Below are 14,660 nucleotides of genomic sequence, written 5' to 3'. Positions count from 1 at the left end.
AGCTAGCATTTCTAAACCAAACTATTTCTATCACAAGTATGCAGTTCCAGCTCCTGGGGCCAGGTTATCCCATTGGTAATCTCAGCCTTCACTTAGAAACTCGCTCTTGGTTCCTGTGCCTACACAAACAGAGCCATGACTGTAGACTGTGTCCTGCAAAATCAGAAGGAAAAGGGTCTGATGCAACGTGCTGCTCCTCAGCTGGCTGCCCAGTGCCTGGCTCACCCCCTCTTTGCCTTGCTGCCCTCTGCTGCAACCTACCCAGTGTTACCCATTCCTGGACAGAGAAACACATCTCAAGGCCCGTGCTAGGATGTTTACACAAAGGGACTCACATAATGTCAGTAGTGCTCTGTTCACATCTATCTGCTAAACGAGTGCAGCTGGGTCAATGGGCAGGTTTTGTTTGTTCTCAATCACCGATGGCCTCAGCCAACACGCAGTGTCATCCCTCAAGCCAAATGTTACTATGGTGTACGTTGAATCTGTATTTTACTGAACTGTGTAAATAGATATGCAAATTCAGAGCCTTGTCCTGAAGGCACAGAGTGCTGTGGGGTTTTAGGAGGCGTTCAGTTGCAGCGCCAAGGACGTTGCCATGGTTATCCCCATTATTGACACATTTGAGTACAGTTCAGGGGGAAAAATGATCTTGAGGCACACTCGCCTGCTCTGTACAAGCACTGATTTATCAGTCTTCCCCCTTTTCCGACACAGGATAAGGCACCGATTCTCTGTGAGTGGGATTTGCAGTCGCAGCATGGGTGGAAGATGGATGAGGCTGGGCGGGCTCGACACGTGATGCCACGGAAAGGACTCCCAGATGGAAGCGTATCCTGTAAATTATCTCTGGTTTTGTGATGTAAAATGTACAGTTGTTTGCACCAGAATAGAAATGTTCATTTTCAATAAAAGGTGGGGGGAAGGGCTCCCCAGTCCTTTCCATCAGCTGCCCCACGTGTGACATGTTGCTGCCCTGAGGTCCTACAGCATGGGCTGGCGATGGGAAGATCCCGGAGTGTGGTGAGGCTGGGGCTTGGGCATCATTATGGGGGTGTTGGGGGGCTGGCAAGGAGGGCTGGGAGTTGAGGAAAAGGGTTTGGTCTCACTGCCTGGGTGAGGGAAAAAATGGGATCAGTTCCATAGGGAAGAGGTTTCAATGCCAAACAAGGGAGGGGCTCAGAGGTTAATGAGGGCTAATTAGTGCAGTCGGCAGCTATAATAGTGGGCAGGTGGTAGGGTAGAGCTTTTTTTCTCTGTGGAGGAAGGCACCAAGCTTGGTTGGAGTTGGTGAGTTGTGCTTCAGGGATACAGCAGCTGTTGCTGGGGGGGATTCTTGAGTGTGTCTTGGCTGCCTTCCTGCTTGGCTCCTGACCACTGAGTTAGGGTACATGGGCTGAAAGTTTGGAGTGTTTGATGTCTGGGAGTCCACTAAGGGAAGGAGGGCATCTGCTGAGCCTCTGCAGTTACCTGCCTTGAGCTAAGCTGCTCCTCTGACACCGAAACAATAATATTAGCCCCTTGCATGTGATTGCCTGGTTGTCAAAGAAGCAGAGTTGCAAATGGTGTAGCTTCCAAGTCAACCACAGGACTGGAGTTGTTTGGGTCACTCAGCAAGATGTGGGACCCTGCTTTGGGGAGAAACACCAGCAGAGCTGAGGTGGTGTCACCCAGCAACACTGCTCTCTCATTGAGAGACATGACCTCTCATTGGGATCCCAATACATCCATCCCTCTTGGCCTTGTCACAGAGGTGTTGGGCTGACCTTCATCTACTATGAGTTTACTTGGCTAGAGGTGAGGCCGATGGACTGAGACATCCTTTAGTGAGAATCTAGGCTGTTGCTTTACTCAGTGCTAGTGGGAGTGTGGGAAATGCTTAAAACATCAACCTGACGGAGGAAAGCTGTGTTGCTGTAGAGCTTTGATCTCACAGGATCTCACTCAATAAATGTGCCCAATAGGTCTCTGGCTGCAGCTGTTGGTCCAGGAGATTTTCTCAGCCCTACATTTGCTGCTGCATGAATGTGGAGGAAGAGGAGAAATCCAGAGCTGTGCGTTCCACCATTTTCACAAGTAAATTCTGGAATTTGGTATAGGGAGAGTGAGGGTATCCTGGCTCCTCCTGTGGGGCAGGAGCTCCCGTGCTTCCCACCAGCAATGGTTCAGGAGAGCAGCATGCACCCAACACCACTAAGCAGCTGCCAGGTTTTATTTAAAAAATGTCTGTGGGGAGCTGGAATCCCAATAACTGCTTCTGGGGACCGGCAAGGACCTTATGGTGATGTGTTCATGTCCTATTCCATACTCCTGGGGTCTGTTAGCTGTGGGCACAGTTTTGCTTCGCTTCCTCCCTCTGCTTGGACAAGCAGTGCCAGATGTTGTCTCACTGTTGCTGGTTTCCAGCCCAGCGGTGGCTTTGGTGAAGGGCTGGGTGCAGCTGTCCTTGCCAATGGGATGTGCTAACATCAGCCATGCTTACAGATACATCTCAGAACACCCCAAAGTGCGCCATGTGCAGCGGAGGTGGACAGAAGGGCTGGTCCTATCTGCCCAAAATGCAGCCAAGTGAGAAGGAGGTGAGCTCTCTGTGCATGGGCAGTTGCACCATGTTGCTGGTGTGGCTCCTTAGCACTGCTGGGCTTTGGGGTGGCTTTTGGGCAGGATGGGCTGGGAGCAGCTCCCTGGGGGACAGAGCCCTCCTGGGCCACATCAGGCCCTTATCTGTGGGGTGAGTGCAGCTCTCCAGGCTGGCAGCACATCCATCACTGTGTCTGAGGGCTGTATCTAACGCTGACTGAAAAATTGAGTTTCTTTTCCTGTGGCAGCGTCCAAGATTTCACATTTTTGACTTCATCCCAAATCGAGATGAGGAGTGGAAATCTCTAAAAATACTGTAATGAAAATGCAAATATGCACAGGCATGGCTGAGGCACTGACACAATAGATTTTCCAGCCTTACCGAAATGGAACACACAGCCTTTGAAAAATAAACTCCCAGGAAGGCTGCTATGTGTCTGCCACAGCCACACGTCACCATGGCTCAATTGAGACATCAGAGCAGGATGTTTTGTGTCCAGAGCTTGGCAGGATGAACGCTGTTTTCTTCACCATCCCTTCGGCAGACAGTTCTAGGTGTCCCCTCCATGAGCCCTGTGGTTTGCCTGGCTGGATGGCTCCTCACGTGTACATAATGGAACATGGATGCATTGTGGTGAGGTGGGGTTTGGCCTCTTTTCCCAGGTAACAGTGATAGGATGAGGGAGAATGGCTTTAAGTTGTGCCAGGAGAGGTTTAGGTTGGATATCAGAAAACATCTCTTCTCAGAAAGAGTGGTGGTGGATTGGCACAGGCTGCCCAGGGAGGCTGGTGGTGTCACTGTCCCTGGAGGTGTTCAGTGACCATGGAGATGTGGCACTGAGGGATGTGATCAGTGGGCAGTATTGTTGGTAAGTGGATGGTTGGACCTGGTGATCTTAGTGGTCTTTTCCAATCTTTATGATTCTGTGATTGCAGGCTCAGAGGACAACCAGGGTCCTGCTTCATCCTCATCACCCAGTTTGCTTAGGGCCATGAAGGTCCCATGCTGCCATCCCAGCTGAGACATGGCGGAGATGATGAAGAATGGGTTGGGTCAAGATGACAAGGACCACATTGGTAGTTAAGGTGGTGCACTTACTGGGATGAGGTTTTGGATCTAACACAAATGGCCAAGAGGGATTTCAGAGAAACAGTGATTAACAGTGGTAATCCACCCAGGGTGGTGACTTGCTGAAGTTGCTTGACATGTGGCACATCCCTCACACCAACAGATCCACCTTGGGCTTCACCAAGGAGAGCTCACTCACCCAGCATGGCAGCCTCAAATTATAGATAATAATAATAATCTGTCTTTAATTTCCTCTCTCTCCTCTTGGTGATGAATGGCTCGCAGCGAGGAGAAGCAGCTGTTGACGGGGAGCAGGGTGGCTTCTCTGGGGTTTACTGTTTTAATCATGGCCTGAGTGAAAGTGACAGCCTGAAGATGGAATATCTGCTGAAAGGAAATCATAACTCTGGGTGACTCCACTTAGCTCTGTGACAGGGGAGGGTGTATTTTTGTTGGACACAGTGGATTGTGATCTCAGTGGAGCTTTTGCTGGAGCCCTCCTCCTGACTTAGCACTGTTGGGTTTGTGGCATCCCCAGCGCTGCATGGGAGCTCTTAGACCTACCTGGAGCCTTGCGTTGAAGCTGACCTGTTGGCCTCTGCAGGTCTGGTTTCTGGGGAGATCTGAAGATGAGAAACCACAGTGCTGAATGGGGCTTTGTAACCCCAAAGGAGACAAAGTGGACAAGGCAGTGAGCATGTGGTCTGCTCATCAGGAAAGAGAAGGACCATCCCATTGAGGATGAAGGCTGCCAAAAGAGGGCGAAAGGCTGTTAAGCTGTAAATGAATTAGCAGCAGGAATCCAACCTACAAGGGGCACGGCCACTCCACCAGACATCTGGCACACGGGAACTCTGCACGCCCCATTGCCTGGCCCCAATGGGTTAAATGGTGCACGTGGCTGCAAAGTGTTTGAGCTGGCGCATCTCTGAGCACCATAAACATGGGGGAGAACAGTTTCTAAAATAGCATCTTTCATGTTCCCAAAAAAATGTTCTCATGTGCTCTGCTGGCTGAAACCACTGTTACGAAACAAAATGCTTCCCATCAGCAGTCATTAGGGCTTGAGCCTGGGCTGGGGTGCTGCTTGATACAGCGAGAGCAGTTAACGAGAGCAGAACAAGACCAGAACAGAAAAGTCAGCAAAGTTGCTATTTTCCTAATTAAAAAAACACATCCTAAACCGCTAATGGTGCCAGAACACTCACACTACTTCTGTTGGATAGGAGCCCTGGCAACGCCTTCATGCAGAGCTCAACCTCCAGCCCCCGCGTGACACAGAGGGGACAATCACAGATGTCCCCATGCAGCCATGTGTGTCCCCACCTGCACAGCTCCATGGGCTGCATGCCTGAGGATGGCTCATTCTGCAGATTTCTCTCTTCGAGGGCGGCGTTGCTCCATGCATGTAAGTTGATTTCATCACATGTGTTGAGTTTATTGAAGCAAACAGGGAGAAGCGTGGGCTGTACAGGAGCAGGAAGGTGCCTGTGCCCAAAAACATTCGGGAAATGTGCGTTGCATGTGCCATACACATGCAACTGATATTCGTTTGCACTGAACTAATGCACGCAGCTATATTCTTGAGCTACAGCTGTAGGTGTAGGGGCTGGAAGGGACCTCTGGAGACCACCAAGCCCCTGCTAAAGCAGGTTCCCTACAGTAGATTGAGCAGGAAAACATCCAGGTTTTGAGTATCTCCAGTCAGGACAGCAGTGGTGGGTCCAGGCTCTGCTCCCCCATCCAGCCACCACACACGCCATGTTTTCCACTGAACATGAACAGGTAACACAGATCCTCCAGGGGCAGCAAAAATGATGAAGAAAAAGAAAGAGAAGGGCAGGGAGAAGAGTTAGGTGCTGGGGGGAGCTGAGGAAGGGTCTGCAATGCTTTGGGACTGAGACAAGCCCTTGCGTCCCTCTGCCTAGCTACTGCTGTGGGGCTCCTGTCCCCAGTATTGTTTGTTGGGAAAGGATGGGTTTGCACAGTGTGACTGGAAAGCTGCCTCTCCAGCACCCTTCTTGCTGTTGTTCACCTCTCCTCCTTTCCCAAAAAAGGGATCGGAGGGAGTTGTTTAAAGAAAATAAAGCCCGACTCACTCATTGTTTGTCCTGGCCAAACGCTACCTTGCGTAACCAAATCTGAAATCTGATGACCCCCTCCAGAACTTTTATGCACCCAAACGTCACTGTTTCAGCAAATTCTACCATTTGTGGTTTATTTGACACCGAGTGACTCTGCTCGTGTTTGTTTTTCCTGGGATGCCTTCAAGGTACGAGTCATTAAACAACCACTGCTTGAAGGTGCCGGCACGCTGGCCATGTCCCGTTATGGGTGAGTAATGAGGAAATGAGCACTTGCTGATTAACAGCGATTCCCACATTAACGATGAACACGATGGAGAAGGAGCCAGGATTTGTAGCTCAGCATGCCGATTTAGTGATGTGGGGACCTTTGGCTCCTTCCAGTGCCAGAGCATGCTCAGAGCCATCAATCAAAAACCAGCCGTCAGCTCCAGCTATTTTTTGGCCATGCCTGTAGATGTTCAAGGTGCTGATGTACCTGCTTGAAGCATGAAGCTGTTGTGGCCCTCGCTTGCATCACAGGGATATTTCCTCTGGGTGGCAGCTCTGTTGGGCTCTTCCCATGGAGAACAAGAGAAGGAGATGGGCATCACCTCCCTCCTCAGGCTGCGTTGTGATGGATCGTCATCAAAGAGATAGAGGAAGGGAACCATGCTGCAAATGCTTTCTGTCACCAGGCAGCTCCCTTAGACTTTGTTTCACTTTCTTACTAGAAAGCATTAGCAGGGCAATACATGCAGTGGGTGCCAGGACACGGTGTCCCCAGGGACTGGCCCTCCAGCAGTGAGACCCCATGCTCAGTGTCTCACAGGTGGCTCTTCTTGAAACTCTACCTCTGATGGCTGTGTAAATCTCTCAGATCTCTGATGGGACATAAATCTCCCCCAAACCGCAATGCTTACCAAACATTATCACGGGATTGAGACATAAATCCTGTGTCAGCCTGGCGAAACATCTGTGGCTATCAAGTTAACCAAGTCAAGACAGCTCCTTAACTATTCCCAAACATCAGCTTATGAAGACGCAGACAAGGAGCAGCCCATCTGAAATGCTTTTGGAGCAGCCGTTCATCGCGTTTGTACAAGTCATAAACAGGTTCCATGGCTTCTGTCTCTGCCTTGAGCTTCAGGGAACAGCAATGTGCAGGAGTCTCAGGCTTTGCTTTTTCTTACGTTGAAGGATATTCTTTGTTCCCTGAAGTGTAGGTGAGGCCGTGATTGTGCTCCATCCCTTGGAGCCTCCATCGTGCGCGGCAGCATCTCAGGGCTGGTGGTGCCTGAGCTGAGCCTCTGTGCAACTGCCCAGGGAGATCTCCCAGCAGGAGAATGAATCAGCCCTGCCGGCAGCTGGAGCAGCCCAATGACGTGAGGTCAGTGGCTGGGCAGGGGAAGATTTAAAGCCCCTTCTCTCCAGGGCATGAACCCCTATGATTTGGCTGTTTCAGCAGCTGTTACGGTCCTTGATGGCGTGAAATGTCAGCGATGGACTTTGCCCAACATTTATGTAAACTCTGAACTGTGTGCAGCCGTGGGGCCAAGCTATAAATCTCCCAGAAGGAGCAAGGTTGCAGAGCCTTCCAGGGCAAGCTGAAGTTGGAAGCAGAGGGAGGCTGAATGTGTCCCTTGTCTCCCCATGGCCTTGGATGCAGCATCCGAGGGGATGCTGTCTTTGGAGAGCCTCCACCACCTACTTGGCTGGAATCTGGGTACTTGGCCTTGCCCTGTGTTTTTCAAGGGTCACCTGCTCCTCATGTTTCCTCTGCTCTGTAGAGGGTCTTAGAGCATCCCGCCGAAGGGCCCATCTTGGTGTCCCCAGATATGAGGACATGGCACTAAGGGGCGTGGGCTGCTGATAGGACTCTGTAGGTCAAGTCAGTGATTGGAGCCAATGATCTTGAAGGTCTTTTCCAAACAAGCTGGTTCTGTGATTCTACATCTGAACGGCTCAGCTGTACTTTTGGCTGGCACAGAGGATTTTCTCCCCTTTGCCTCTTTCAGCTCATGGCTAAAGCAACATCTTCTACTTGGTCATGTCTCAGTAGCTCCTCCCCAGCTCATATCTCCAGCAACCCTTATGCCCGGTTCCAGCTCTCCCCTAGAGGCAGACATCAGATGAAGGTATGTTCTCCAGCTCTCCACCGAATTTTCAGACTGCTGAGTAGCTGCACTTTAAAAATTGCAATACACAAAATGCCCCAAGCAAAGGTGGTTGTTCTTGGGAGGTAATGTTCTCAAGTGCAAATTGCTTTTGAAATTGGAAGTTTGGCATCTGAAAAGCTGCCTGGTGTTGGGCAAAGAGCAGCAGTGGAGCTGCTGGGACTGGTGTTTGTGATAATTACTGGTAAACGTGTGCAAGTGAAAAGGAAAGAACTTCACTGGTGGAACTGCACTAAGTTAATTTTGCAAGTCATATTTTTGATATCATTGTTTATACAAATTTCAGACTCATCCACTCAGATTTAGAGGATGTGGAAACGAGGCCCTGTGCTCTTTTAAGTGTCTTCAAATGGTAAGGAAAGCACCACGTGATCCCCAAAATGTGTGTTAAAAGGAGAATCACTGCACTGTGGCTTTCTCGCAGCAGACGTACAGCCCCAGTCACCTGGGCCAGACCCCATCCTTGAGGCATTATCCACATCCCGTTGTGTGCACGTGGGGCTGGACCTGCATTCCCAAGGGGAGGAAAAGCCCGGCCTGGGGAATGTCAGCAAATTAACAGATCAAGCCATTTCTCCTCCAAAACTCTGCTGGCTTCTTCCCATCCAGCTGTGCTTTACCCCGTGGGCTTGACCCTTTTTCTCGGGGCTGGAGTTCAAGTGACCTACGTCTAATTTCTCACTGCCTTCTGATGAGTGTTTTCATAACACTTTTCTCCTTCCCAGCTTTGGGGACCTGCCAGAGCTTGGCCAAAGCCGAAACCCTTGTGCTCTTTGACACAGAGGCTGCTCTCTGCAGGATGCTTCCTGCAGGCTCGTGGAGGCAGGTGGCAAGCAGAAATCAGGGCTGGTGGTGTTGTGTGATGGTCTTACAAGTGGTTGGAAAGCATCAGGATTAGCTTGGGACCATGCCAAGGGATGGTGCCTGATGGTGATGCAGGTGGTTGGTCCCTTTCTGAGGGGCTGCAGTGTGAGAAGGGAGGAAGGTAGGTGTGGGAAGGGAGGATGTGATGGATCATCACAGTGCTCCACTCATATGTGGACCTGGGAGGCCTGAGGCTGGTGCTGGAGCCATGGCTCTGCATCACCAAAGGCTGGATGGGGGTGGTGGGATGGGATTGGGTATGGTAATGGTAATGGAACTGGGAAAGAGGATGGGAGTGGAGATGGGGAAATGGAACTGGGCCCCTGCATGCCTGGAAGTGGGCAGCAGGAGTGGGAAACTGCACTGGGAATGGCACTGGTGACTCAATGAGAAAATGCTGTCTTACCCACGGGAGAAGGAATTGCACCATTGATAAAACCACTTGGATTTTACAGGGGCTGAAATATCACGCATGAAAAAGGAGGCATTGCTCCTGCTTGCCACCCATGTCCAGCTCCACCAACTGAACTCAGAGCCTGCAGGGATCATCTGACCCTTGCTGAGATAGGGAAGCTGTCATGTGTCCCTCAGGTCTAGCAGCCATGGATTTGGGAATGTTTGTGGGTCCAGGCACACAAAGAGGAGCCTTCTGTTGATGCCTCCACTTGCTGGACGTCTCTGCAGCCTGCTGATGCTCATCTCATGTACGAGAGCCTGTGCTGGCGCCAGCAATGCTGCACTCTGACACGGGAGCGGCAAAATGCTGGGTTTGGCCTCCTGAGCCTGCTTTGATGTGCTGTGGTGCTGCCCCAGCTCTCACTATTCCCCAGAGCAGACCCCCCCCATCTCAGTAGCCATGAGAAATATCCTCCCTGTGGTCTTTCCGAGAGGAAAAAATGTCCTCGGCTGCCGTAAATAGCGCAAGGAAATGATTTCTCATGGTCCGTCGAGGACCAGCATTTCTGCTGCCTGAGCCTCACAAGCTCGCTGGGCAGATGTCAGTGGAGAGCCCTCCTCCATGGCCAGGCAATTCCCATGCTGCTGACTTCATGAAGGCTTCGGGGAGGCTCCCGGGAGCTCGAGTGACCAAAGTGCTGGAAGAATCCAGAAGATTGAGGAAACGTGGATGTGCCCACTTTGCACGTGGCCAAAGGAAGCTTGGAGAGGCTCGCTGACCTCAAGCTGCTGGGTAACGTGGTGCTGAACCTGTGGGTGTTGGTACAGAATGTGGTGGGGTCACCATCCCTGGAGGTGTTCAAGAGCCATGGAGTTGTGGCACTGACGGACGTGCTCAGTGGGCATGGTGGGGTGGGGGAGAGGAGATTGGGGTTGGCCTTGGTGATCTTACTGTTCTTTTCCAACCTTGAATGATTCTATAAATGAAGAATGGTCAATGGGAGGAGGGCATTTCCCGTAGGAATAGAAGCCCTTTCCCCAGGACCTGCACTCCCCCTCCCGTGCCACCGTGTATCAGCCCCGTTGTGGCCGTGCAAGGGTGATTGGCCCTATGGAAACCTCGGCCCCGTAGTCAAATATTATTTCAGAGCTAATGACAAACATCATCTATTCCTGAAGAGGTCTTGTTTAGAATATTTCCCCTTAATACTCTCAAAATAGCAGTAATTGAAAACGGTTCTTTGAAACGCCACTGCATGCCTCTTTAATTATACCTCACGCCGCCTGTTTCCAATGGAAGAGCCCTATCTGTTTGCACTTACCGGCCCTTATGAAAAACAGGCTTGGGCCCAAGTCGGCTGGAACCGAAAGGAGGAGCGTTTCCCTTCGGAGGCATCATCGGAGCTGATTAACTTGAATCACGGCAGAAACATCTCGGCGAGCACTGCCCGCCCCGGCCCCGCTGCGCCGTGCGGCTCTCCCCGTACCGCCAGGCGGCGCTGAGCGCCCGCGGACCGCTGCCGACGTTGGGGCGGAGCGGTGGATGCGGGGGGAGGCTGCTGGTCCCGCACTTAATCACCTCGCTGTGTGCATGCGGTGATTAAGCCTAGGGAACAAACGCACCTATCGGCGCGGGTGCTGGGGCTTTGCAGACCTCAGTTCCCCCAAGCAGCCCCATCTGGGCCCGTATCCTTGCGCTCAGGAGCTCGGAGCAGTGCAGCATCCCTTCCCCGAGCTCTGCCCACGCTGAATTTTGTGTAGGGTGTGTTCAGTTTTAACGTCCTTCTTACGGCCTTAGGGTGTTGTTTGTCTGTTTTCTCTCTGCAGGTAGGATGCTTCCATGAGCCCGTGCCTCGAGGCTGGAGTGCTGCTCAATTTGGGTCCTGCCGAGCCTGGATGCCCACAGACCCATAAAGAGCCATATGGAACTGCAAAGCAGTTCTGCACCGCTTGGACTCCAGAGCCCAGGGAGAGTCAAACATCCAGCATCCAACTGATATTTTAATCCAAATGCCCACTGTCCTGGAGGAGAGGCAAACTGCACAGGGGAGCTGTGAGCAGACACCATGGCCAATGCCCCATAATGTCATGAAAGGATTTACATGGCTGAGATTACGAATGGTCAGAGCCCAAGGACAAGCTGTGGGTTCCAGGATCATAGGACTGTTTGAGTTGGAAGGAACCCTTAAAGGCCATCTGGTCCAACTTCCCTGCACTGAACAGGGACACCTACAGCTCCATCAGGTGCTCAGAGCCCCATCCAGCCTGACCAGGAGTGTCTGCAGGGATGGGGCACCCACCAAAATGGAGAAAATGCTGTTTGCAAGGCTCTGTGCTGGAGCAACTAAAAGTAGCTGCAGGAGAAGTGATTGCTTGCTTGCTTTGCTGTCTGGTCCATGTGCACTTGGGGAGATCTATTGGTTGGTAGCAGGAGGGCAAATCTAAATCTAGTCTGAGATTCTGTGCAAATGAGTGGTAATTGTAGTTCATGGTTGTACTGAAGTGCATAATTTTTTTTACCAGCATGACAGCAAGAAAAATATGATGTAGTTATATCCCTGCAGCACGGAGATCAGCCTGAGCTATCTGGAGCTCGGGATGGGCTCATTGGAATTGCCCATTGACCTGAGCACAGGGAGTGCTTGGGGCATGCAACTGGCACAGAGAGGAGTGTGGGTCTTGAAGAGGAAGGGGCTGCAGGACTTATGTTGCTGCTCAAAGCCATTCACTGCGCACAATGAGCAGTTGGGTGGTTTCAGTTCAAAACCAGTCTGACCTCCAGCACTGCCTAGGAGGGAAGCATGGGAAACATGTACAGATTGCCTGTGAGGTAAACAGGATGAAGAATACAGGCATAAGGGTGTTCTAGCAGTAGCGGTGTTGATCCTGAATACCTGATATGAGGAAGTTATAAAAGGTAAAACCTCCCATGGGTATGTGGCAGGTAACCAAATACAGTGTGAAGAAAGCAATCTGCAGGGCAAACAAAGCCGGGCCAGAAGTTTGGGCTGAGGCATCTCCTTCAGGCTGGCCCTGTGGAACAGCAGTGGTTCAGCATCCCAAAAGGGCAGAGCTGGCTGCGATGTGAGAATGGATGTAAAAACCAGGGTGCAAGTTGGGCTTCTTCAGCTCTCACTGAGGCTGGTGCCTCACGAATGACCACGTTGTAACAAGTCTATGCACAGGGAGGAGAAGGCAGGAAAAAATCAACTGCCCGTTGCTGTGCGTATGGGCTGCTGCACCCAGAGATCATCCCCAGGGCTGGTGTTGTCCTTCAGGAAGTAGAGAGGGACATTGTCTTCTTCGGCTGGGTTTCTTGTAACAGGCAATTAGCAGTCCTAAAACCATAATGAGGCACTTTGATTCCTTGCTTCCAGGGAGCAGCTGTGATCTGCAAAGAGAAAAGGGATCTTGTGCAATGCCAGGCATGAGGGTGTGAGCAAATGTCCTGCTCTGCTTTGAGGGAAGCAGCTGGAAGTGTCCGGCTTGCAGGAGCCCCTCTCTTCCAGCTGCTGGGCATCACCTCATTCTTTTGGCTTGCAGCTCTGCCCATCTGTGTTGCTGGGGCAGGAGGGGTGAGGGCAAGGTGGAGGTGTTAGTCGCTGCCATCCTGCTCCTCCTGAGTGGCTGAACCAGATGCCTTCTGTACAGGTATGTCTCCTCTGGGGACAAAAGGGGTATGGTTAATTAGCAGGAATTATGCAACGGTTAAATCCACAAATGTTGTTTCAGGCAGGCTTGGTCACAGAGTGTTCTGTGCTGAGATTTGAGCCCACGGTGTCTGGTTCTGTGCACGAGGGCTGGGTTTGTTCCTCCTTGGCCGCAGTAATCTGCAAAAAGTGAAGTGGGGGGTGGACATTTGGGATGAATCGTAGAATGGCTTCAGTTGGAAGGGACATCAAAGATCACCCAGTTCCAACCCGCAGCCATGGGCTTGCTGCCCCCCACCAGATCAGACTGCCCAGAGCCCCATCACCCCATCCAGTGATGGGGCTCTGGCCTTGGATCCTCCAGGGATGGAGCAGCTACAGCTTCTCTTCCCATACGTAGAACAAATCCAATGGGTTGCCCATAACCATGGTGCCTGCGGCCTTAGCAGTTGTTACGAGCGTGACAGCAGTCCCCTTTGTGTCACTGACAGAAGCGGGGCTTTACTCATGCAATAACAAAGGCACGTCCCTGGGTCCTCCACTACTCCTGCCAGGTTGTGTAAGAATTAAAGTAACACAGAAGCCAGGTAAACGTTGGAACCCATTTTTGCCAGGTGATTGCTCAAGAAAAGGACAATCTCATATAAAGAGCCAGGTGCTTTTGGGCATTCACCCTGCAGCCCTGAGCTGGGCAGCCTCTGGTAGCCACGGTGGAGATGAGAGTTGGGTGTGAGAGACAAAGGAGTGGATAAAGTTTCACCTGATGCTCTCAGCCATTCCTCAGTGCTGCGAGGATCCTGCCTACATCCAGACAGCACCCCTGGAAAGTAACATGTGGGCAGGAGATTAAATTAAGAAGAACAGGAAATGTGCCAATGGATGGGTACTGGAGAAGACAGGGAGATGCTCTACAGCGCATCCGGCACCAATGCAGGGTGGTGGTGTGGGGGTTAGAGGGGAGCTTTTACCATGGAGGGATGTATTTGAAACTGACACAGCTATACCTGGAAAAGATTTCATGGACTTCTGGGGGGCTTTGGCCCTGTCTGGAGTGCTTTGGGTTGCACTTGCAGAAGAGAAAAGGTCCTAGGGGCTTCTGGACAGAAGCTGTCCCAGGTCAGGGCTGAGAGGGGAGAGTTAAGAAGAGATGCCTTGGGTTTCAACTAATGGGTAGAGCAGCACAAGGTCTTGCAGCCCTTTCCTGGAAGGATTTTGCTCACAAACAATAATGAGGAGGAGGGATGTGGAGAAGGAAATGAAAAATGTGTCATTAACCACTCCTCCAAAAACAAGAGGGATGCAATTAGTGCAAATGGGGGGTGGGTGCTGCCCATTGCCGCCCGCCTCAATGCGATGCCAGCTGCCGATTTATTGTCCCTGTGCTCAGGACTGCTGGGATGTTTCCCATTTGGCAGTTCAAAGACGGGCGAACAATGGGGCTGTGCTTCAAAGGGGGAGGGCTGAGGGACGAGAGGGGCCCTGCAAGGCAGCCGCGGTGCCTCTGGAAGCTTTGCTCATCTCTTGCTGCCAACAGCACTAGGAGCCCATCCATGCCTTTGTGGTTTCAATGGGTTTTGTGCTCCCCAGCAGCTCCCCAATGGGCATAAAGCATCCTTTCTGACCTGCCCATCTGATCATGTTCATCCTTCGGCTTTCACACCTCAGCTACAGCACGGTGCCTGCTCAAATCCACTTCCAGCCTGAGCTGCACACTGTTAGTGAAAGAGAGCTTTGGGCTGGAAAAGTAGGTTCCTGTAAGTGAGACCGCTTTTTCCCCTTCTGCTGTTGCTCTTCTGGAGGTTGAGAGCTCCTCTGTGCTGCTTCTTTCCTGCAGCACTTGTTAAAAAATCAGGTAGGAGCC

The sequence above is a fragment of the Gallus gallus genome, chromosome 8 (assembly GCF_016699485.2).
Source record: "Gallus gallus isolate bGalGal1 chromosome 8, bGalGal1.mat.broiler.GRCg7b, whole genome shotgun sequence".
Classification (NCBI taxonomy): Eukaryota; Metazoa; Chordata; class Aves; order Galliformes; family Phasianidae; genus Gallus; species Gallus gallus.
The sequence above is the reverse complement of the archived record's forward strand: the minus strand, read 5'-3'. Positions refer to the sequence as shown.